The 23520-nt window shown below is 48.9% G+C and overlaps 1 protein-coding gene and 1 pseudogene across 2 annotated transcripts in view; one reads left to right on the top strand and one right to left on the bottom strand.

Moving 5' to 3' along the window:
• The window catches only part of LOC147443721 (Nucleoporin, Nup133/Nup155-like protein), a 144683-nt gene that overhangs the window by 105739 nt on the left and 15424 nt on the right, over window positions 1-23520 (top strand). The gene's annotated exons all lie outside the window — the stretch shown is intronic.
• On the bottom strand, window positions 1991-3060 carry LOC147443722 (uncharacterized; annotated as a pseudogene).

The following is a 23520-nucleotide window of genomic DNA, read 5'->3' as shown; positions in this document are numbered from 1 at the left end:
GTAGTAAAGTGGTTTTCAGCAAATTGACTGTACCATTTATTTGCAAGACCATCCAAGATGGACGGAAAGAGCACCAGGTATGCGTCTTCTCTGTTGAGGCCACTACCTCTGCAAAGAGAGACAAACCTCCGAGCATGGTCGTCTGCATCTTCTGTGGAGAGACCTTTAAAGGTAGGGAACTTGATGTTCACCTTTGCTAGAACACTTGTGAGCTCCTCCATGGCCTCTTGCTCCTGAGTCTGTTGCTCACTAGCTTGCTGTAACAAAATGGGGGAGAGCTTTATCGGAGAAGGTGACCTGGAGGATGTAGAACCGGTTGAAGGAATGGGTAGCCGTATGAATAGGTATGGGTGATGGGGTTAATATGCTTCTACTGGGCACCAAGGGTTGACGCCGTCTGTGGTAGTACTTCAGAGGACTCAGTAGTGCACTTTGACGCTCCAAAGACCTCCTTGTATGTGTCATGTAGTAACCGCCAAACCCACCAAGCTTTGGGCAAGAAGACCTTCACTTGGGCAAGACAACCTTCACTTGGCTGAACATTGGTCTAGACTCTACTAGACCAGGGCGAGTGACTAGACCACCTGGCCTGGACCAGGACGAGGAGGGACTAGACCAGGACGAGGACTGGGTGGACTAGGGCGAGAGAGGACCAGACCAACAAGGCTGCACAGGCGAGGCGAAGAAACCAGCTACTCACTAGAGTGAGACTTCAGTTGGGGTCCCATCGTGATCGCCAAAACGAGAGCACCTGTAGCGCGGATAATGTGTCGTGCTCTCTACAGTGTGGGTGCCCCTCAATGCAATGTGCGTGACAATCTCACTCAAACCAATGGAAACTCTCTCAAATAGAATGAAACACAGAAACAAGGGATAATACCAGAGACACAACAGTGGACCAGAACATGTGGACTCGACTAGCTCAAAGAACCATGTACAGACTCTGGCGTGGCAGCACACTCAGCTCCAGCCTAGGACTCACAGGTACAATGGGGTGTCGAGGCTCAGATGTGCAGGGATGGTGAAGATGTGCTATGTGCATAGACTCACTGCCCTCTCGACGATGCTGGACCAAAGGTGAAGAAAAATGATAAGATAACCGACCGCTACTACTCATATGTACCACCGTAAAGAGCCACCAACGGCTCATAAATGTCAGCCATGTGGTGACCTGGCCACGAGGTCCACTAGGCCACCGTCGGTCGTCGGTAGGTACCCTGCCACGTGTCACTCCCAGACCTGAGGGTCCGTCCAGTGTGAACCAGTCCCAGTGTAACCCACTGTCCAACTGTATGTCCTGTGAAGTGACACTGTAGCCCTGCTACAAAAAGCCCGGATGGGTCTCTCCTCTAGAGATCTGTAGTAGCGCTTTTGAATCTCTTGGATCTCTCTCTGGTGAAGGCGGGGTGCCCTACTGGATCTCTCTCTGGTGAAGGCTGGACCAAAGGTGAAGAAAAATGATAAGATAACCGACCGCTACTACTCATATGTACCACCGTAAAGAGCCACCAACGGCTCATAAATGTCAGCCATGTGGTGACCTGGCCACGAGGTCCACTAGGCCACCGTCGGTCGTCGGTAGGTACCCTGCCACGTGTCACTCCCAGACCTGAGGGTCCGTCCAGTGTGAACCAGTCCCAGTGTAACCCACTGTCCAACTGTATGTCCTGTGAAGTGACACTGTAGCCCTGCTACAAAAAGCCCGGATGGGTCTCTCCTCTAGAGATCTGTAGTAGCGCTTTTGAATCTCTTGGATCTCTCTCTGGTGAAGGCGGGGTGCCCTACTTCCGTGGGGACGTGGACGCCTGCGAGCTCGGACCTCCTCAGCCTGCTGTAGAGTCGCTCCTCTCTGAGTAGTCTGGGATGGTGGTACTACTGTGTCCCTCTGGAAGAAGTCTGTGAGCTGTGTCTGGCGCTCGTCTCTCACGACTGATGATGTCTGAAGGAGACAATCCCTGTGTTGCTGTGCCTCTATGAGGAAGCGGCCGAACTATCGCTTGTCTCTGGACTCAAGAATCTGATGTAAGGTGGGCTGATCTGCAAACAAGGTCGGGTATGTGCCTCTGATCTCCTCATATGCTTTACATCTGCATACAAAATGCTCCTCACTCTCAATGTCTGTCGTGCAAAGTCTGCATATCCTCTCTGCTCTGGGGACATGTGCAGCTCTCCCTGCCTCAATCTCTAGCTGGTGTGATGATACTCTAAGCTGTCCAATGGCGACCCGTGCTCTGTGCGGCATGTAGACATCCATGTACCTCGGTCTCTGGATGAACCCATCTGCTAGGATGGTTAGGAAGTGGTCTCTGTAGTACTGCCTCTTCGTAGGAAGAGGCTCTCTGGGTGTGATCCATGTCTCTCTGATGTATAGCTGTCAGAGATCCTGTCTGAGAACTCTATTCCTCTCATGGTGTGAGAGACGTATGTGTGGGGAGTCGGGATCATACTGAAAAGGAGGCAAGTCTGTGATGTCTAGGCCATGTGATGTGAACCACTCTGTGACCTGCGAGTACCATGCTCTGGTGTCCCCCTCCTGGTGTAGCTGTATCGATGCCTCGAAAGCTCTGCGGGTGAGTCTGTCTGGTGGAAGCTCTCGCATGCGCTGGATGAAGCAAACTGTCTGGAAGAGGGCTTCTACTAGCATCGCGGTGCCGCTAGCTCTGCTCTAATGATGTCGTGTGGTACTAATGGTTTGCTATGGAGCAAACGAGAAATCATAATGATCTGTGGGCGCTCTATCTGTGTCCAGAGAGATGCTGGTAGCCCTGGTGCCCATATTGCGGCAGCGTACATCATGGCAGGTGTAACTAGAGTGTCAAAAAGCCACCCCTTGGTACGGGGCTCCTGGAAGTGGGCTTGGTGGCATCTGCGCTCTAAGGTGGCCAGTGTTGCATATCCTCGTGTAAGCCGGTCTCTGGCTGCCTGGGTCATGGAATATCTGCGAGTGGTGCCAGTGAAAGTCACCCCCAAGTATACATATGAATCAACTACCTCAACCTGTCCACCTGCTCCAATGAGCACTGCTCTACTTCGGACTGTCGTGGAGGTGTGGAAAATCATGACCTTGGTCTTGCCAAGGTTCACTGTGAGCCCTCTATGTGTGCAGAAATCATCCAAGGCGCGTAGGTGGCTATGTAGTCCCTCCTGTGTCTCAGAAACTAGAATAATATCATCTGCATAGAGCATAATATGGACTGGTGTACCTGCCATGTCGGAGCCCGCCCCGCCTGCTCGTAGGATGTAGTCTGAGAGAGAGAGAGAGAGAGAGAGAGAGAGAGAGAGAGAGAGAGAGAGAGAGAGAGAGAGAGAGAGAGTTTCTCTGCAGGGAAGGAATGACTACGAAGTTGCTGGCGTGGATGACTTCTGCAGCGTTGGCTCCTTGTTGGCACTCCTTTCGTGTGCTCGTCACAGGCAACCACACGCTTGGGTGAAATCTCCACGCGGCAGCACGTTGCTCTCGATTTTCCTTTTTGCGCTGGCAGTTCTGCGTTGGATTTTTGAGCCTGCGTTGGGGTCTTATTTTTTAAGCTCACTTATTTAAATGACCTCTTTAAGTGGCCTTTTATTTTAAATGGCCAAGACCTTTTTTTTAAGGCCAAAGTTTGAAACCTGTAAGTTATTAAAAAACTCACTTACAGAGTTGCAGAAACTTACAGACAGCTTACTTCTTCAGTCTCTTGCTTCTCTCTCGCGCTTCCTCTCTCTCACCTGCTCGTACTCCCGCGCTCCCGCCATCACCTGCTTGCCTCTAGACGCTCACGCCGACGCGTGGAGCTCTTCGAACTTCAACTTTTCGCGATCGAAAAGTGCAGAAAAGGCCGGGTTTCGCGTGAATCTTCCAGTCTTCACGCACTTCGCCATGGATTCCTCCAGCTTTCATGTGGAGCGTGAGACGCGCTAGGTAACATCCAAATTCCATTCACGCATGCTCTCTACACATGGATTACAAGTACTTTCCAGAGTTTCGACCAGCGTGTCACCGCTCTGGAAAACACGAATGTTCAGACGAACCTTCGCTTGGCCTCTCTCGAAGGGGTCGTACAGGGGTTCAGTTTCCGACTCTCTACTCTCGAAAATATGGCTCAGTCGACAACTGCACATATTTCCAAGAGCGAAACCCATCTCCAGCAATTGGGGATGCAGATTGTTGCTTTTGGGCGTTCACAGGGTGGTCCGACTGCCACAATTCCGTACAAAACTACAAATTTCTCATGTGAAGAGAAAGAGTGTACGGAACTAGCCGTAAATAACTGGCTGCACCAATGGACCACATACTTTGATCTCCATGGGGAGCATGATGAACGGAGGATTCAAACGATTCCTCTCTATCTGTGCAGTAAGGCGCTTACGTGGTGGCATGACATGACATGACAGAGAAGCCTACGACGTGGGCTGATTTTTGTGTGAAATTCAAGAGGGATTTCGCTAAAATGGACCGTTTGAAAGCCTATGCCAAACTGTAGAGTCTTTCGATGAAAACTCAGTCTTTTGATAAATAACGACAGCTTTCAAAGAGGCGCTCACCTTCTGCAAGGTTGATTCTACGCACGTTGTGCACATGTATCCGATGGGATTGCATGAGGACTACCGTTGGGCCTTAATTAAGGACAAAGCCCCGATTGACGTCGAGGATGCAGTGGCAAAGGCCAGGACGTTCCATTTAATAAATGGAGCGAATTATGAGAAGAAAAGAACTGCAGATCATCAATCCGGTGAGGGTGCTTCGAGGAAGCGACCCCGATTCCAGCATAAGTCCAAATCACCGCCGAGATCTTCTCAGGAGAAGAAGAAAGCCAGAAATGCTTCAGTTGCTGATGCAGTGAAGAAGGGGGCTTGCTTCGGATGTGGCCAGACGGGTCACTAAATCAAGGATTGCCCCAAGAAGAAGAAGACGCAGAAACCGCAAGGCCGTCCTTCGGTTCAGATTCACGAGATCTCAGGTAACTCTGATGTCATTCAAGTTGAAATCCATCATTTAGCGCACAGTTCATGCGCTAATTGTACTTTTAGCACCAGAGTGTTTGGTAAGCACGATCTTTTCCGTTTCCTTGGGAAGATCAATGGTCACGACATGACCGTACTCCTTGATAATGGAAGCTCACACAATTTTGTGGATGCAAAATTGGTGCAGAAACTGAGCCTGCGGACGCGGGACAATGACCATGAGTATCGCGTGAAGATGGCTTGTGGCGTGGATACGGATGTATGGAATCGGATGGTTCCAGACTTGTCGCTCGAGCTAGCTAATTACAAAGAGAACCTAGATTTCCACATCATGCGCCTGGACAGAGCAGATGTTATTTTAGGAATTCCATGGTTTTATGATAAACAAGACTCATTGTATATAGACTATGTACATCACTCTCTTGTTTTTGTTAAGTAGAACATGCCTCATGTATCTGTGTCGCTTAGTAATCGGAAGTCTGTAAATGTGACATCCCCTTCTTTTTAAAGTGAGGTACTGATACCGAACTGTATGGCGTCGAGGGAGATCGCCAACAATTTGTGGAATCCTGGGAAGGATTTTTCGCCGGCCCACTCTGATGCGTGGGTTGTGCGATACTTGAACTTCATGAAGGTCTGCAACTCTTGCTTCTTTGGGCCGCGCCGAAAGCGATACAAAGTGATCTGGGGCTGCTTCAATGGTCCAACTGTGTCTATGGACGTAGGTCCACCTTCTTCAAGAATCTCCGAGGAGGAAAATTCCTGAAATCATGTCCAACATAAAATCATAATCATAATCATACCCATTCCATGTAGAGTAACTGGAAAAAGACTATTCTTCCTAAAAGACTGTGCATGCAATGCAGATGAACAAAGTGATGGAGTGCCAAGATCGAATCTTGACTTTTTGGCCTAAACCTATGAACTGTGGTAAATCACAATGAAAATGCTGATGCTTGATGGACAATCTTTCTTGTGCTCTTTCTGAGACTATGTCATGCCAAGGAAGAGACATGAAATGTGAATTTCTTTTTTTCCCGAGAAAAAGATCCTTCTATTAGTTAATGAAAACTGCCCATAGGGCTACAACCACCTCTGCAAGAGAGGGCTACAACAAGCATGATGGGGAGACTCTCCCAATGAAAACACAGCATATATACAATGAGGCTAAATCAAGAGATGGGAGGAGAGAAGAGCCACACAGGTGGACAGTAGTGCCATCTGAGCACCCCCTGGACTATGGTGTAGAAAGGCCCAGGGCGCCAGAGTCGAAGGAAAGCCTCGCGGCGCTCCCGCATGCGGTCGGAGATGCCCTGTAGTCCCTCAAGCTGTCCTCTGAGAGTATGGATCAGCTCTAGCCAAAAGTCATGACAATCTCTGCTGGTGGCACAGGGCGAGCCTCAAAGATGCGGAAACAGCGGGCCCGCCAGATGAACCAAAGTGTCAGGCCACTGATGAGCTCCCAACCCTCCTCTCTCTCACTACACCAATCCTGTGGAGTAAGCTCTGTACCAGGCTGGAGTGTAGAACGCCCCCCTTGCATCACTATCATCCTGCTGGTGGAAGATAGCTCAAACTGAAGTGCCGGGCCTGTGAGGGTGGACCAAGTTGCTGCCCCCCAAGTATACTGTCGAGCCGTGGAGAGAGCAGGCATCAGCCGAAGAACTCGTAGCCACACCTGCTGGGCCGAGGGACAGTCCCAAAAACAGTGACGTTGACTCTTCACCAGATGGTCACAAGCTGCATATGTGGCCGAGAGACCACTATGCACTAGCCAGCTCCCTACTGCTGTGGCTCTATGTGCGACCAGCCACTGAACAAGGTGACTCGCCTCGACTGTCTGGAGTCCCACAACCTCTCCCAAAAGACTGCCAAGAACTGGACTGTGAGACCCTCCTCCTGCCAATGACGTGCTGCAGCGGGGAGGGTCTCTCTCTGTGCTGCTAGTATATGACGTCCCAGTCGAACAATGTACTGAAAGAACGGGACTCCTGGGTGGTCTGCAGAAGAGAAGGGGTCCCTCCATAGCCACTCACCAGGATCCCACTGTACGCGTGCCAGCGGACAACACTCCCAAGCCCATAGCCTCCAGTGTCCTGTCTCAAGAACTGCAGGGTCAGGGTCTATGACGCAGGTCCTCCCACAAATGTCCACTACTCGGATCCTCTGAAAACAGCACTCTGCTACCTGCGGGGCCTCTACTGCAACTTGCTGTAGTCGTCCCCCACCCTGAAGCTCGAAGAACAGGGCTGAGACAGACTCCGAGCAGGCCCTGATTGAAATGAGAACCTCCAGTCGTGTGAAGGCTCCCATCCACCGGGGTGCTACTAGCTCGAGAGGCGTGAGCCACTCAGCTGGAACTGACTCTGTGATGTCGTGACACATGCTCTGCACCCCTCTCATGCCTTGTAGCCCTGCACCTCCTCTGACAAACCTGTGAAGTCTAGCCAGTCACCTAGAGAGCGCGCTAGACCTGCTGCCATGGGACCCCAAGAAACATGAGGCCGACTACCAACCAAGTGGCACTCTCTGAGTGCTAACCATGGGGTTCCAGACGAGGGGCTGCCGTAGGCGCTCCTCCGTGCACGTCGGCTGTCTTTGCTCTAGGCCACGCCGTAAGAGCTCCCAAGATCGAAGCAAACTCACAGCGAAGCGGTCCTCCAGTCTTCTACTCAAACCAACTTGGCGCAACTCTGTAAAGATCCATATGGTCGAAGGTTGCCAGGACCTCCTGACTGAGGCACCCTGGCACGAAGCCTCTGCAGCAAGAACTCCTTCCACGGCTCCTCTCCTGGCAGAAGTCCTCTGACTACGAACTTCCCAAGAAGGGTTCTACTCTGCTGTGCTGGATCAATGATCCCAAGCCCTCCCTGAGAACAAGGAAGTGTGATGACCGACCAAGCCACCTTGGCTCGGGCAATCTGAGTGTCCCGACCTGACGAAAGGAAGTTCTTGATGAGCCTCTCTACCTGGCTGATACAAGAACTCGAGAAGATGCAGCAAGAAGTGATGTACCACATAGTCGCCAACAACACTTGGTTGGCAACAACTACTCTACCCGCCAACGAAAGTCGTGCTGAGCTCCAATGTAACAGCTTTCTCTTGATGGACGGGAGAAGAGGAGCAATCTGCTGCTGGGGGGATAAGTCCAAACCAACCTGACAACCCAAGTACCGAACTGCAGTCCCTGGGGGAATCCACCTGAAACCCTCTCCTGGCATCCAATCTGGCACAGGGGCACTGCCAACCGAGAAAGCCATTGTCTTTCTCCAGTTGATCAGTGCGCCGGATGCACAACAGAAGGTCTCGAAAGCCTGCTCACATCTGTGCAGATTGGCCTCCTGGCCCTCTAAGTGCAATGCTGAGTCATCGGCAAACTCAACGTCCAACAGCTCATCTCCCCGAATAGGGAGTGCTAAGCCCCGAAGACCAACCTGCAGTGACACCAAAAATCTGCTCATCGCCTCCGCATAGAACAGAAAGAGAAAGGGGGCAAGAGGACAACCCTGTCTGACCGAGCGTGTGAGCATGAAGCGCTCACCTCTACCTCCTGCCAAAAGCACCTGACTGTGAGCCTGTCTGTACAAAGCTGACACCCCTCTGATCCAAGCATCTGAGAAGCCCATCCTGCGTAGAGTGCCCTCTAGAAAGTCCCAGTCAACTCTGTCGTATGCCTTCTCAAAATCGAGAAGAAGAATCACAAGGTCTTCCCCATGGAGCCGTGCCAGGGCAGAAGCCTCCCAGAAAGTGAAGATGTTGTTAAGGATACTGCGTTCCTTGACAAAACCTGTCTGAGTCCCATGTATAAGGCTCTCCAAAAGTGGCTAGATCCTCAAACTTAGAGCCTTGGCAAGAATTTTGTAGGCTGAGTTGAGGACGGTGATGGGGAGCCACTGTCGAAACTCATCCAAGGAGCCACCCTCCTTTGGAATGAGGTAAATCAGGCCCTCACTCATGCTATTAGGCATCACTCTTGTGTGCAAAATGTACTGAAAGGCACTACAAAGATCTGGGCCAAGCAGGTCCCAATACTCCAAGAAGAAGCTGGGAGTCAACCCATCCTGACCTGGACAACTACCACGAGGCAGGGCCCTAAGAGCCGTGTGCAGCTTCTCAAGCTGAAGTAGCATCTCTAGCCTCTAGTGCATCTCCTTTGTCACAAGACAAGGCATCTGTGCCCAAACTTGCTCCCTCCATGCATCTTGCCGCTCTGACTGGGGCTCAGCCGACAGTAGCTCACGATAAAAGTCAGTAGCAACTGCACGCATATCCTCGGGCTCACAAGCAACTGACCCATCGGGTCTCCTCAACTGATTGACCTTGGCATGCGAGTGCCGAGGTCCCACAGTCTCAAAAAAAGCCCCTGTCACTTTGTCACCCACGTGAGTCCACTGAGATGCTTGTCGGTGAAAGGCAAACTCATGACGCCTCTCCTCTGTGCTAGCAAGCTCCTGTCGAGCCTGCTGTAACTGCTCCTCCAACCATGGACTCTCTGGATGCTGCTCTTGCATCCTCTGTAGTGAAGCAATGCCTCGTCTGAGACGCTGCTCCTCCTCTCTCGCTGCAGCCCAGCGAGCCAGAGACTCTTGGAGAAAAAAGTGGCTAAGCTGAGCTAGGCCTAAGGCCACTCTGTCTGCAGGTGGAACCTGGCTGTCCATGCCCTCTGTCCAGAGAGCCTCTACCCTCTCTCTGAGTGCTGAGTCCAACAAGACCCGCTCTGGGATGCGAAGCATCGTGCTCCTACTCCTCTGCCTGTTTGCCACTGTGAGGATCACTGGTGCATGGTCCGAGAAGGATGTCCCTGCCAGGATGCCCACTCTGGGATGCGAAGCATCGTGCTCCTACTCCTCTGCCTGTCTGTCACTGTGGGGATCACTGGTGCATGGTCCGAGAAGGATGTCCTTGCCAGGTTGCCCACTGATCCCCCCAAGTCACTGAAGTGGTCACTGGTGTAGAAGCGATCTATCCGCGATAGATTCACTCCTCCCACTCTGCGGTCCGATCTAGAGAAGGCAAGACTGGCTGGAGGCCTCACAAAGCCAGAGTGCTGCCATGTATCCGAGACCCTCAAAGTCATACACAACCTCTCCCAAGCTGCTAACTCGACTTCATGCACAGTAGTATGGTTGCCTCCAATCCTGTGAGAAGGGTCCTCCAACATGTTCAAGTCCCCTCCTACACACCAACGGTCGGCCTGCGGCAAAGACTCAACAATCTGTGACCAAAACTCTGCACGAGCACTCGCCACATTGGGCGAATAGATGTTCAGGAAGCCCACAAGGCCACCCTGAACCTGCATAGTAATCCACTGAGCCTTGCCTGGCACAATAATCCCTCTGCCCACAATGGCCTGCTGCAATGAATCCGTATTAGTCATACATACCCCACCCAGGATGCCTCCAGGTCCAAAAGCAGTTGACCAAAAGGTATCATATCGTCCACACAAAATCTGACCACATCGCCGAATGCGGCTCTCACAGAGATGGTGCTCCTGAAGCATAAGGAGATCAATCTCTCCTCCCACAAGGCAACGCTGAAGCTCCTCACACAATCGGCCCCGCTCCATGAGACGATCCTCATGGGGAGAGAGAGAGAGAACAGATGCTGCCGCAGCAGCAAGACGGGCTATCTTCGAGGCTGGCTTGGATGGGGAGTAATCCGCATCCGAGCGTCCTCTAGATAGGCGAGACTGCAGTGAGTGCCTAGCCCAAGCCCAAGCAGAGCGAGCCGTGCATAACGCAACCTCCTCTGTCCAGGAGTCCTCATGAATGTATACATAGCAAGGCAAACACTGCGTATCAGCAAAGAAGTACACCACAATGTGCCTACATCCTGCTGAGTCTGGGGGTGTCACCACAAACTTGGCCAATGGCCACAAAGTCTGTAACAAATCTGTAACTCCAAGTTCTCCCATGTGATGAGAGAACTCAAGAACCTGTGTATGCAACCATCCCAACACTGAGTCGAGGGACCACTCTGTCTTGGCCCTACCACAGAGGGGGAAGGAGAAACCAACTGCTGAGTGAAACCGGCCTGTTCAATCCAAAAAGGGCGGTAGACTTTACTTTAAACCTTGATTTAGCTTTCACCCATTATTAGTCGTCTATTTTACCTGTACTTTCAAGACACAACAAAGGGGAGAGGGATACAGGCTGGTAGATTGCACCTGTATGAATAGACGGACACCAGATTGGCCCCTAACTTAGGCGCCCCTTTCGGTATTTCTTTATTGTTCAAAAGAGGGAATAAACGCTGTGGTTCCCTACAAGCTGCCCCGCACAAACTCGGCTGAATTTCCACTGTTCTAGCCCGATTTCGGCAGCATAACTGTACTAGAACCCTTCACGGTCAGTATTCCCACGCATTGGCCGACTTTCCCGACGCATAGGGGCACTTTGCAAAACCTGGCGAGAATCTGCAGCACGCTGAATTCTCTGTTTTCAGCCCTGAAATTGCGCCAGATCACCTATACAGCGGTCCCCTTGCGTCCCCGAACCTCCTGGGGGTATTAGGGTCCGTTTAGGGCAAAACCCTAAACCTGCAAAAATACACAGCAGGCTGTAATTTACTGTTTCGGGCTCCGTTTCGCGTGCCGGTCGCATCCGTAGCAAGTCCTCGAGCTCCCGCACCTGTAGGGCTACTTGCCCTTTGAATCGGACAAGATTTCTGGCGTGAAACCTCTCCGAATTCACCTGTACCTGCGGGGGGATTAGCCGCTAGCTAATCCAATACCTGTGCAAGAGGCTCTTGCCTCGGCAATCGCGCATGAACCCACACAACTGTACATTGGTCAAATGAAGAGCCCACTAGAGGGGCATAACATACTGCCAAAGGGGAGAGAGGGCAGTGCGTAGCGTGCAGGGCATCACTCCTGGCACCGCACTGTGCATAAGAGGGAAAGCAAGCACTCCATAGCTCTTAACCTGTGACAAAACTGAAAATGAGGCTCTCCCTTCTTCAAATTCAGCGCCACTTCTTGTTGCATGAGGCAAGTGCACCAGAATGTGCCACTTGGCACATTTACAAGCATTTTCCCGTTTCGGGGTTGCCGCCTAAAAATATCCCAACCGGTTGCCCAGTTGACTTCATGGTAGAGTAAGAAAATGTTCCCTTTGTCATTCCAGAGGTAATGACGCAAACACATTTTCAGGTCCCAAAATAGCAGTTCCCTAAATTTTAGGAGATGCTGCCATTGTATCTTTCTAGGTCATCCGACCCTCTTTGTACACTGCGGCCACATCCTGAACTGAAATGTAGCCTCTGTAGCAAAGGATTCCACTTTGGCTAGTCAATGACCCCACTTGGCTAACCATAGTCCTTGTCCAACCTTAGTGCTCTCTTGCCCTCAGGCCTGGACTCCCTCTGGACAGTTCCACACTAGCTATGCAATGCAGGGCAGTTAGATTTCCCGAGGGGTGTTTCCAAAAAGTGAAAGTAAATAGATAATAAGAAAGAAATCAACAAAAAGGATAGATAGTAGTCACACGCTGGTGACATACCCCCCTCTTGAAATCTCAAACGTCCTCGTTTGCGTCTATGTCGTACAAGCTCCTAGTCAGCATTGATGTATTCAACACCTGTCGACACATGTACGACACATACATGCTCATTGTCAACCCTGGTGTATTCAACACCTCGTCGACTCATGTATTGCCTGCGTGTGAACCCTGTCCCAATGACATAGTGGTAGCTTCGCACTGTGCCATTGCTTTGAGTCACTAACTTTCCAATGACAAAATGGTAGCTGCACATTTTGCCACTGTCTTATAGTACACGTTGGATCCCGTAACACTTTCGAGCATACCCAAACCGACAGTTTAAGAATGCAGTTACACATGTAGTCTTGAATAGAAGCAATCACTGTATCCTTGACAAACTGTCAAGAAATACTCACTTCTATAGCACTAACCAAACTTTTGGACATTCCATAAGAGCAATTGCCAAACTGACAATCTGTACAGCTCTAACATTCATGTAACAGGTATTTGATTTGAGCTCACTTTAAATACCATGTACATCATTTGTTTCAGAAGCCATTGTCACACTGACAATCCATGTAGCTCTGAAACTCAAGGGGTCAAGGTAGGTTGCAAATCGAAGGCTTCCAGGTAAAGTGATAACACAGTTGGTGACTCTGTAAGTTCACCTTCTTCCATCCACTTAGCATCCATTGGTGGATAGTTTCTATACTTTACCAAGTAACGCCTAGCAACCTTGCCTTTCACTTTCCTTTCTTTGTGTGCCAAAATCTGTTCTGGGACCAAGATCTCGTCAAGTTCCTCGACTTCCGGCTGATCTTCAGCTGGCATATCTTCTGGCACATCACCCACATAAGGTCTGAGAAGACTCACATGAAATGCATTGTGAATCTTCCAACTGTCAGGCAATTTCAGCCTATATGCAACATCACTGATTATGTCGCATACTTGAAAAGGCCCATAATAACGCATGCTGAGCTTTGGAAACAGTCTTTCCTTGCCCTTCATCTTCTTTAACCTTGCCTTTTCAAAGCGTAAAAGCACCCAATCACCAAGTGAATATACCACTTCACGACGGTGACGATCAGCTGCTTTCTTTTGCTTTGCCTGAGTCCTTTCTAAGGCCACTTTGACCTTCTTGTACATTTCATCCATGTCCTGAACATACTTATCTGCTTCAAATATCTTGTCCTTTGTATGCAGTATGGGAGGAACTTTCTTGCCACCTTCAACTATCTCAAAGGATGCCTTGCCAGTTGATGAATGCACTGTATTATTATATGCATATTCCACCAATGGCAAATACTTGCGCTCCCACTTTCCTTTATGCTCTGACACATAGCACTTCAGCAGATCTAGGACAGTAGAATTGGCCTCTTCTGACTGCCCATCTGTTTGAGGATGAAATGACGAAGAGAATTTGAGCGTGGTGTCCATATTCTCAAACAAGCCTCTCCAGAACAAACTTGTCATGCGTGGATCACGGTCGCTAACAATCGACTGTGGCATGCCATGATACTTGAAAATATTGCTCATAAACAAGCGTGCCATCTGATCTGGCTTTATCTTCTTCCTGACAGGAATAAAATGAGCTTGCTTGCTGAATCTGCAAATAATGGTCCAAATACCATGATTTCTTGTCTGCGTTCTCGGAAGATCAAAGATAAAATCCATAGCAATACTTTCCCATGGTTTATCTGGAATAGGTAGTGGTTGCAATAACCCTGGTGCCTTTTGCCTGTCAAACTTGACCTTTTGGCATATTAGGCATTCTCGCACAAAGGCATCCACATCCCTTCTCAATGTAGGCCAATAGAAGAATGTCTCAACCGCTTTAACTGTAGCATCAATACCACGATGCCCTGTATACGGTGGGACATGACTCTCTTCCATAACTTTGCGTCGCAATGGCTTTGTGACACACAATCTGTCATGCATCATCATGAACCCGTCTTTAAGAAGATAGTGTTCATGACGTTGTCCATCCATTAGTTGCTCGAAGACCCTTGCAAAATCTTCCATCATTTGCATACTGTTCTCTCATATCATCAAGTTCATGATGATAAGGAATCGACACAACTGAAATTTGTGGCTTCCTTGACAAGGCATCAGCCACAACATTCTTCTTGCCTTCCATATGCACAATCTGAAAATGGAACATGGACAAGATATTTGCCCATCGCATATGCTTCTCAGATAACTTTGTTTGTGTCAAGAAGTATCGCAAGGTCTGATGATCCGTTTGGACAACGAAATCTGCACCTAGCAGGTAGTGTTTCCAACTTAAGAGCGCATGAATCACAGCGAGTAACTCTTTCTCATAGACCTGCATGGTCATCTCTGGCCCTTGCAAAATTCTGCTCTCATAGGCTACTACCCTGCCATCTTGCATTAGCACAGCACCAATGCTACTACCGCAGGCATCACACTGGACCACAAATGACTTCCTAAGATCTGGCAACACAATGATTGGATCCGAAGTCATGTTTTCCTTTAAGAGATTAAAAGCTGAAATCTCTTTCTGTGTCCATCTAAAGGTGACTGCTTTCTTTTGAAGAGCATGTAAAGGTGAAGCATTCTCAGCGAAATTTCGGATAAACCTTCTGTAATAGGAGCATAGTCCCAAAAAGCTTCGGACATCATGCACCGTCTTCAAATTTGGCCATGACTTGATCGCTTCAACTTTTGCAGGATCCATTCTGACACCATCCTTTGAGACAATGTGTCCCAGAAAGTGAATCTCTTCCAGAAAGAACTCACTTTTCTTTGCATTGATGAGCAACCTATGACTGCGTAGCTCTTTGAACACAATGGCCAAGTGATGCCTATGCTCCTCTTCATTCTTTGGCCAAGTGATGCCTATGTACCAACAAACTGCTGGTGTGGACGGAAAATTTTGTCCATCATCCTATTGAACGTAGCAGGAGCATTTGTGAGACCAAAGGGCATCACTAAAAATTCGTAAAGGCCAAACGTCGTTCTAAAAGCAGTCTTGTGCACATCCTCTGATCTAATGCGGATCTGATGGTACCCACTCTTTAGATCTATCCTGCTAAACATAGCTGCTCCTTCTAATTTGTCCATAATATCATCAATTCTAGGTATAGGGAACCTATTCTTGATGGTATTCTTATTCAGTGCACGGTAGTCGATGCACATACGCGATGAGCCATCCTTTTTCTGCACCAATAACACTGGAGAACAGAATGGAGATGAACTGGGTTGAATCAGCCCCTTTTCTAACAACTCCTGTACTTGGCCCATTATGTCTTTCTGCTGAGCCGCACTAACCTTGTACGGAGGCTTATTTGGTGGGCTACTGCTTGGCACCAAATCTATCGTATGGTCCTCGGGTCTCTCTGGCGGTAATTGAGACGGTAATGAATCGGAAAAATAGTCACTGTACTGTTGTAAAAGCATTGACCTTTCTTTATCTAGCACAGATAAATTTGATTCATCACAATCTGACACTTCACGTGCAAAAACCAAGTACGCAGAAAGATGCTTTTTCATTACAGAAGTAATAGCAGAAGCTGATACAGTAGGAATAGACTCCCCTTGAAGCTTTACATCCAGAATGTGAGTCTTTCCCCTGCTCTGTACAATGATCTTTTTGTTGTAGGCATCCATGATTCCCTGTACACGAAACAACCAAGGAATACCTAACAACACATCACATCCGTCTAGTGGCATGATGTAAAATTCTTCAGCATCTACATAGGACTGGATATGTAGACGCAACTTTCCAATGATGGGTGTCACAGCCTCTGTATGGCCAGGACATGCCAAACTTGCCTCTGCTGTATAGCCCATCTCTTCAGGTCTGATTCCCAACTTTGAAGCCAATTCTGGGGAAATAAAGATGGCTTTGGCACCTGGATCAAAGAAGATAAGCACTGTTTGATCCCTGACCTTTCCCCATGCTCTGTAAAGCTCACTTGCATCTGAATTTGGCTTGTCGCCCACCATATCTGGCACTAGACCAGCCATGGGCTTCTTTCCTTTCTTGTCTTCCTTGTCATCAGAATCAGCTGGCCTTTTCTTTGTAGGACAGTTGTAAGCAATGTGGCCAGGCTGCTCACATATAAAGCATTTGTTCTCTGTCCTAAGGACCTTCTTTTGCTCTTCTGACTTGCGAGGAAAACGTCTTTTCCATTTCTTTGCTGGTCCCTTTTCTGATTCAGCCGTAGCTTTATCTTTCCCTGCGTTGGTTGACTCCTGAGTCCCTTTAGGAGCCTCATTGGGAACGTGCTTCTTGGCTGAATTTTTCTTGCCTGATCCTGCCTTGACACCAGTGTTAAATTCACAATCTTCTCCCTTGAGCAAACCATTGCCAGTGTTTGCTATCTCGATGAGCTGCGTCAAAGTAGTGACTTTTGTCTTCGTGCAGTACTTTCTCAATCCTTTAGGTAGGCCACAACATTATTTTTCAATCTGTTCTGTCAATGGCACAAACCTATAGGAAGTTATTGGAAGTAGAGCTTTCCAAAACTTCCGATTGTAATCATCCAGATTTCTGCAAGTGGCAGCATTTAGATAACCATGCTGCTGCAAAAATTTGCTTGAAGTAAATCCATGTGGACGGAGCTTGCCCTTGAAGCAATAAAGTTGTCCACCATTGTCCCGCATTCCCTATCAAGAAAGTGGCTGCCTTGCGGACCTTTGAAGCCTCTGTAAAGTTTCCCCCTGCATAGGCCTTGTCAAACTGCTGGAGGAATGAGAGAGCCTTCTTCCTGTCATCAAACCCTGTAAAGGTCGTGAATGACACACCTTTGCCACCTTCTTTGTACGGAGTTGGCCTCTCCAGCGTCGTTAAATTGTCATATGGAAGTGACTGAAACATGGGAACACTATTAGGGTTCATCTGTGTTCCTTGGCCGCTATTAACTTGACTTGGAAATGCCATATTTGGCTGCTGATTTGTAATTCCAGCCATACCAAAATTTGCCTGTGGCATCCCAAATTGGCCCTGAGTGCTTTGAACCCTTGGTAGCATGCCCGTGACTTTTTACTCCCTCGAGGGGGAAACTTGCTTCCATTCCCCGTTGACATGCCACGATACGGCATGGAAGCGTTTTTCCCTTTGTCGGCAAGTCCGCAAGGTAATTTGTCTTTGACTCGTTTGCGTGCACGCGAAGCAAAGGCAGTTCCTTGCTGGCTTGCCGGCTCTAGCCCAAAAAAGTAAAAAGTAAAAAAAGCTTCCCTGCCCATTAGAACTAGCTATAGGTTGCTGAAAGGTGGCGGGCTGAACTGGTACAGCTTGAAAGATTGGCATCTCAGCCACCTGTTCTTGCACCTTAGGCACAGGTTGTGGAGATTGCATGTTCTCCGTCAAGTGTACAGGTGTTTCCATTGACTGTGCGGTATGAATCACCTGTGCTCGAGCCTTAACAGGCTTTTGAATATGATCCAGTGACCCAACTTGCTGAGACGGAACAGGAGGTTGCAGAAAGGCTAAAAACCTTGGATTCTGCATTACTTGTGTGAACATAGCGACAGCAGTAGCTAACTGGGTCTTGAATATATCGTCATTTGTCTGTGGTGGTCTTGAGGACTCACCCACTTCATGTGTCTGTTGACCCTGTGAAGAGGAAACCTCTTCAGTCACATCATCTGGTCTGTTGGGCATAATGGCAATTCCCTCTGTCTGGTCTATGATCCCCTGTGTCTTGAAGCCCAAAACTGACCAAGGCTCACTTTTATGGGAAAAAGTGATTTGATCCCGTCGATGGAACCATGAAACCGGCCTGTTCAATCCAAAAAGGGCGGTAGACTTTACTTTAAACCTTGATTTAGCTTTCACCCATTATTAGTCGTCTATTTTACCTGTACTTTCAAGACACAACAAAGGGGAGAGGGATACAGGCTGGTAGATTGCACCTGTATGAATAGACGGACACCAGATTGGCCCCTAACTTAGGCGCCCCTTTCGGTATTTCTTTATTGTTCAAAAGAGGGAATAAACGCTGTGGTTCCCTACAAGCTCCCCCGCACAAACTCGGCTGAATTTCCACTGTTCCAGCCCGATTTCGGCAGCATAACTGTACTAGAACCCTTCACGGTCAGTATTCCCACGCATTGGCCGACTTTCCCGACGCATAGGGGCACTTTGCAAAACCTGGCGAGAATCTGCAGCACGCTGAATTCTCTGTTTTCAGCCCTGAAATTGCGCCAGATCACCTATACAGCGGTCCCCTTGCGTCCCCGAACCTCCTGGGGGTATTAGGGTCCGTTTAGGGCAAAACCCTAAACCTGCAAAAATACACAGCAGGCTGTAATTTACTGTTTCGGGCTCCGTTTCGCGTGCCTGTCGCATCCGTAGCAAGTCCTCGAGCTCCCGCACCTGTAGGGCTACTTGCCCTTTGAATCGGACAAGATTTCTGGCGTGAAACCTCTCCGAATTCACCTGTACCTGCGGGGGGATTAGCTGCTAGCTAATCCAATACCTGTGCAAGAGGCTCTTGCCTCGGCAATCGCGCATGAACCCACACAACTGTACATTGGTCAAATGAAGAGCCCACTAGAGGGGCATAACATACTGCCAAAGGGGAGAGAGAGGGCAATGCGTAGCGTGCAGGGCATCACTCATGGCACCGCACTGTGCATAAGAGGGAAAGCAAGCACTCCATAGCTCTTAACCTGTGACAAAACTGAAAATGAGGCTCTCCCTTCTTCAAATTCAGCGCCACTTCTTGTTGCATGAGGCAAGTGCACCAGAATGTGCCACTTGGCACATTTACAAGCATTTTCCCGTTTCGGGGTTGCCGCCTAAAAATATCCCAACCGGTTGCCCAGTTGACTTCACGACAGAGTAAGAAAATGTTCCCTTTGTCATTCCGGAGGTAATGACGCCAACACATTTTCAGGTCCCAAAATAGCAGTTCCCTAAATTTTAGGAGATGCTGCCATTGTATCTTTCTAGGTCATCCGACCCTCTTTGTACACTGCGGCCACATCCTGAACTGAAATGTCACTTTTGGCATTTAGAGTGAGAGTATTGTCTGCCCAATCAATGAGAGTGTTATGCTTACGAAACCATTTACTGCCCAAAATCATATCACATCTTGAGAGAGGAGACACGACAAATTTCCTGCGGAAGGCAGCTTGTTGAACACTGAATAACACATCAAGGCACTCTTGCGTGATGAGAGAGTCCATACCAGGAGCAAAGCTCGATACCTCGAGAGGAGATGTCTTGTGAACCTCCAAGCAGGCTCTTTCGACAAGAGAGTCACCAATCACATCATGCATACTACCAGAATCAAACAAGACCACCATGTGTTGACCATTCACATGACCATAACACTTCATGAGAGACTCATCAATGAGAGGATCATGAGAAACTTGGGATACACGAGTGTTCTCATTTATGGCATTAACAGAGGATGTGGGTTCTGTGGGTTCCTTAGGTTCGTTGGATGGGTTCTTAGGACATGTTTTCTTTATATGACCCTTGACGTGACAATGATAACATCGACCTTCCTTAGAATAAATGACTTGTTCTTCTGCCGTGATGTATCCTCCTATGATTCCTTGTGCGACTTTTTCATATGGGGTGAGCTTAGGTTTAACAAGTGTGTTAGCTTTACCCTAGATTCATTTTGTGAGTTCTTTTTGTAGCAGGCTACAGTGTCACTTTCACAGGACAGTTAGTACAGTTGGGACTTTACAGTTGGGGTCTTGGGTCTGGCCGGTCCACACTGGACGGTCACGCTGGGCAGTGACACGTGGCAGGGATACGGTGGTCTAGTGGACATTGTGGCCAGGTCATCACCACCACTCAGTGGAGATAGACTTAGATGTTGTCATTTATGAGCCGTTGGTGGCTCTTTATGGTTGTATATATGAGGAGTACCGGTTTGGTCAGGTGATCTTCACGTAGTCGTCTTGATAGAGTCGATACACAGCACGTCTTCACCGTCCCGGCACGTCTGAGCCTCGATACCCCCATTGTACCTGTGAGTCTTGGGCTGGAGCTGAGTGTGCTGCCAAGCCAGAGTCTTGTATCAGTTCTTTGAGATAGTCGAGTCATATGTTCTGGTCTACTATTGTGTCTCTGTGAGCTCAGTTGTTGTCTATTTGATCCTTTGTTTTCAGTCTGTTTGAGTGAGATTGTCACGCACATTGCACTGAGGAGCACCCACTGTAGAGAGCACGACACATTATCCGCGCTACAGGTGCTCTCATTTTGGCGATCATGGTGGGACCTCAGCTGAAATCTCACTCTATGAGGTACAAATCTTGAAGCTAGTTGGGTCTATCTAGCTTCGCCTACCTTGCAGAGCTTCGCCTACCTTGCCGAGCTTCGCCTACCTTGTCTAGTCCAACCAGTCCTCGTCCCTATCTAGTTCTCCTGGACCCTGGTCTAGACCTCGTGCCTGGTCCACCCTTGTCTAGACCTCGACCTTGGTCTAGACCTCGTCCTTGGTGCAGCTTGGTCTCGTCCCTGGTCCAGCCTGGTCTAGTCACTTACCTGGTCTAGTAGAGTCTAGGCCAGTCTTCAGCCAATTCAAGGTTTTCTTGCCCAAAGCTTGGTTGGATTGGTGGTCACTGCATGACACATACAAGGCGGTCAGTCGAGTGTCAAAGCGCACTACTGAGCCCTCTGAAGCACTATAACAGAAGACGACGTTTGGTACCTAGTAGAAGTCCATCAACCTCATCACCTATACCTCCACATGCATCACCGATTCCTTCACTAGGTTCCACATCTTCTAGATCACTTTCTCCAGTAAATCTCTCTCCTATTCTGCTACAGCAGGCTATTGAGCAACAAGCTCTGCAAGGGGCCATGGAGGCTTTGGCAAGTGTTTTGGCCAAGGTGAATATCAAGTTCCCTACCTTCAAAGGACTCTCTTCAGAAGATGCTGACAACCATACAAGGAGATTTGTATCTCTCTGTAGGGGTTGTGATCTTATTAGAGAGGATGCCTATGTGGTACTCTTCCCATCTACCTTGGATGGCTTAGCAGACAAATGGTACATCCAGTTTGCAGAGAACCATTTTGCAACTTGGGCAGCCTTAAGACAACAGTTTTGTGCAACATTCAGGCCAAGTGACTATCAGGAGAAGGTTTTGGATGAGTTGGCCAACATGGTGCTCCAGCCAGAGGAGACGTTTGCAGAACTTATGACGAAAACCAAGTCTCTGGTTGCCAAGCTTCCCCAGCAACCCGGTGAATTTATGGTTAAGAAGTGGGTAGAGAAGGAGCTTTCCCAGCAACCCGGTGAATTTATGGTTAAGAAGTGGGTAGAGAAGGCGCTTCCCAAAACTTCTCAGCAAAAACTTCGAGAGTCTCCGACCCGACGCCACTCTGGAGGAGTTCATCGCAGATGCTACTAGGATAGAGGGGGCTAGGAAGCTGTTCACCAACCCCCCTCACACAGAGACTCCCTCTATGTTTTCAAAAAGTCCTGTTGATCCTTTGACTTCTTTGCGCAGAGAACTTGAAGCCCTAAAACTACAACGCGCTCTCCAAGAAGAGAAATCAATCTCTCTTAGACAAGAGAAACCACCACATCTTGAGGCCTTGGATCAAATCAAGAGAGAGCTAGAAGAGCTTCGGTCTCAGTACGAGACTAAAGCTATGGTATGGTGCAACTCTTGTCGCTCTCCAAGGCATCCTCCACAGGACTGTCCCCGTCGGGCTTATTTTCTACTTCTACGAAAAATCTGGGCATGAAGACAAGGATTGCTACTATATCAAGGGATTGCGGAAAATTCAACAAAGTCTAGGTCCTTCTCTCCAACAAGGGCTCGCACCTGCATCCAACATGGTCTCACCCTATGGCCATCAAAACCTGTTCCCACCTCTGCTGACAACACCTCCTATGTAGCAAGGTATGCACAACAACTTTGCATCTCCCAGCTTTTATCATGCTAGTACTCCTTCAGTCCCCCAAAGCTTCTACACGTCAACATCCGGTCCCATGCAGCAAGGACAGAGACCACCTCGCCCCTCCAATAGGCCAATTTTGTGCTACAGGTGCGGGGAGTATGGACATTATCAAAGCAAATGTCCGTTGCCAGAAGGGTCTTCTCCTTGCCGACATTGTCCTGAAGCTAAGGATCACTATAGTAAGGACTGCCCAAAACAACGAGCATCCACATCTGCAAGCACAAACCAGAACGAGCAGGAGTTTACATTCCCAAAGCTTAACCTCATCACAGTCAGCACCATTCCACAGGCCCCGCCTTCCACTCTTGTAGTTGCCTCTCGAGATGGGTTGGAGCAAGTGGAAGAGCCGACAGGTGTGCTCACACGAGCACAGAGAGCTGCTCTTGGGCTCAGCCTCCCTGGTCCAATTTTTACATCTCCTGTCACACAAATTAGTGATACTCCCTTAGTAGTTGACAAACCAGCAGGCAGTGTCAAGAGCCAACCTACCTCGCTTTTATCATATATCGATGGTGCTTTCATGGAAGCAGTAGAGGACTTGCAGAAGCTTAAGATACCAGAGCAAGATCTAATCAAAGGGGACAAGCCCACAACAGAGTCTATCTTGAAAAACACCTTTCAGCAAGTGTCACTGTATGATATGCTTCGACTTGATGCAAATTTTAGAAGTGACACCCTTTCCATCATCCAATCTCTGTACCCTGGTGCAGGGTCTAGTGGCGGGCACCTACCTGTGCAGCCCTTGGAGTCCTACATGAATTCATATCCAGTTACTCCCCTCACTGACTACAAAAGTCCTCGTCCCACTGTGTCGATTCTTGGGCATCAATTCTCAGGCGTCATAGTGGATGGTGGATCGGGGATCAATCTGATGCCAGAATTTACTATGTTGGCCTTAGGCCTTAGGTCTGCAGCCTACCTGCCCTGCTCCATTCACCGTTACATTAGCAAACCAAAGGACAGTCTACCTTGTGGGCATAGTAGAGAAGGTGCCTCTGATGGTACAAGACTTCACATTTAGCTTGGATTTTGTGGTCATCAGTCTTTCTCAGGTGGAGGGAGGATTTCCTTTGTTGATTGGTAGACCATGGTTGCGGCATACTAAGGTACTTCGTGATTGGGGAAACGACGCCATGTGGATACATACTCCTGGCTCCTCCATGCAACCATAACCGGCTTGAAGGAGTCATGGATCCAAT

Source organism: Adiantum capillus-veneris, chromosome 13, assembly GCF_014529385.1.
Source record: "Adiantum capillus-veneris isolate H3 chromosome 13, ASM1452938v2, whole genome shotgun sequence".
Classification (NCBI taxonomy): Eukaryota; Viridiplantae; Streptophyta; class Polypodiopsida; order Polypodiales; family Pteridaceae; genus Adiantum; species Adiantum capillus-veneris.
This window is presented reverse-complemented; position numbering and strand designations above follow the sequence as displayed.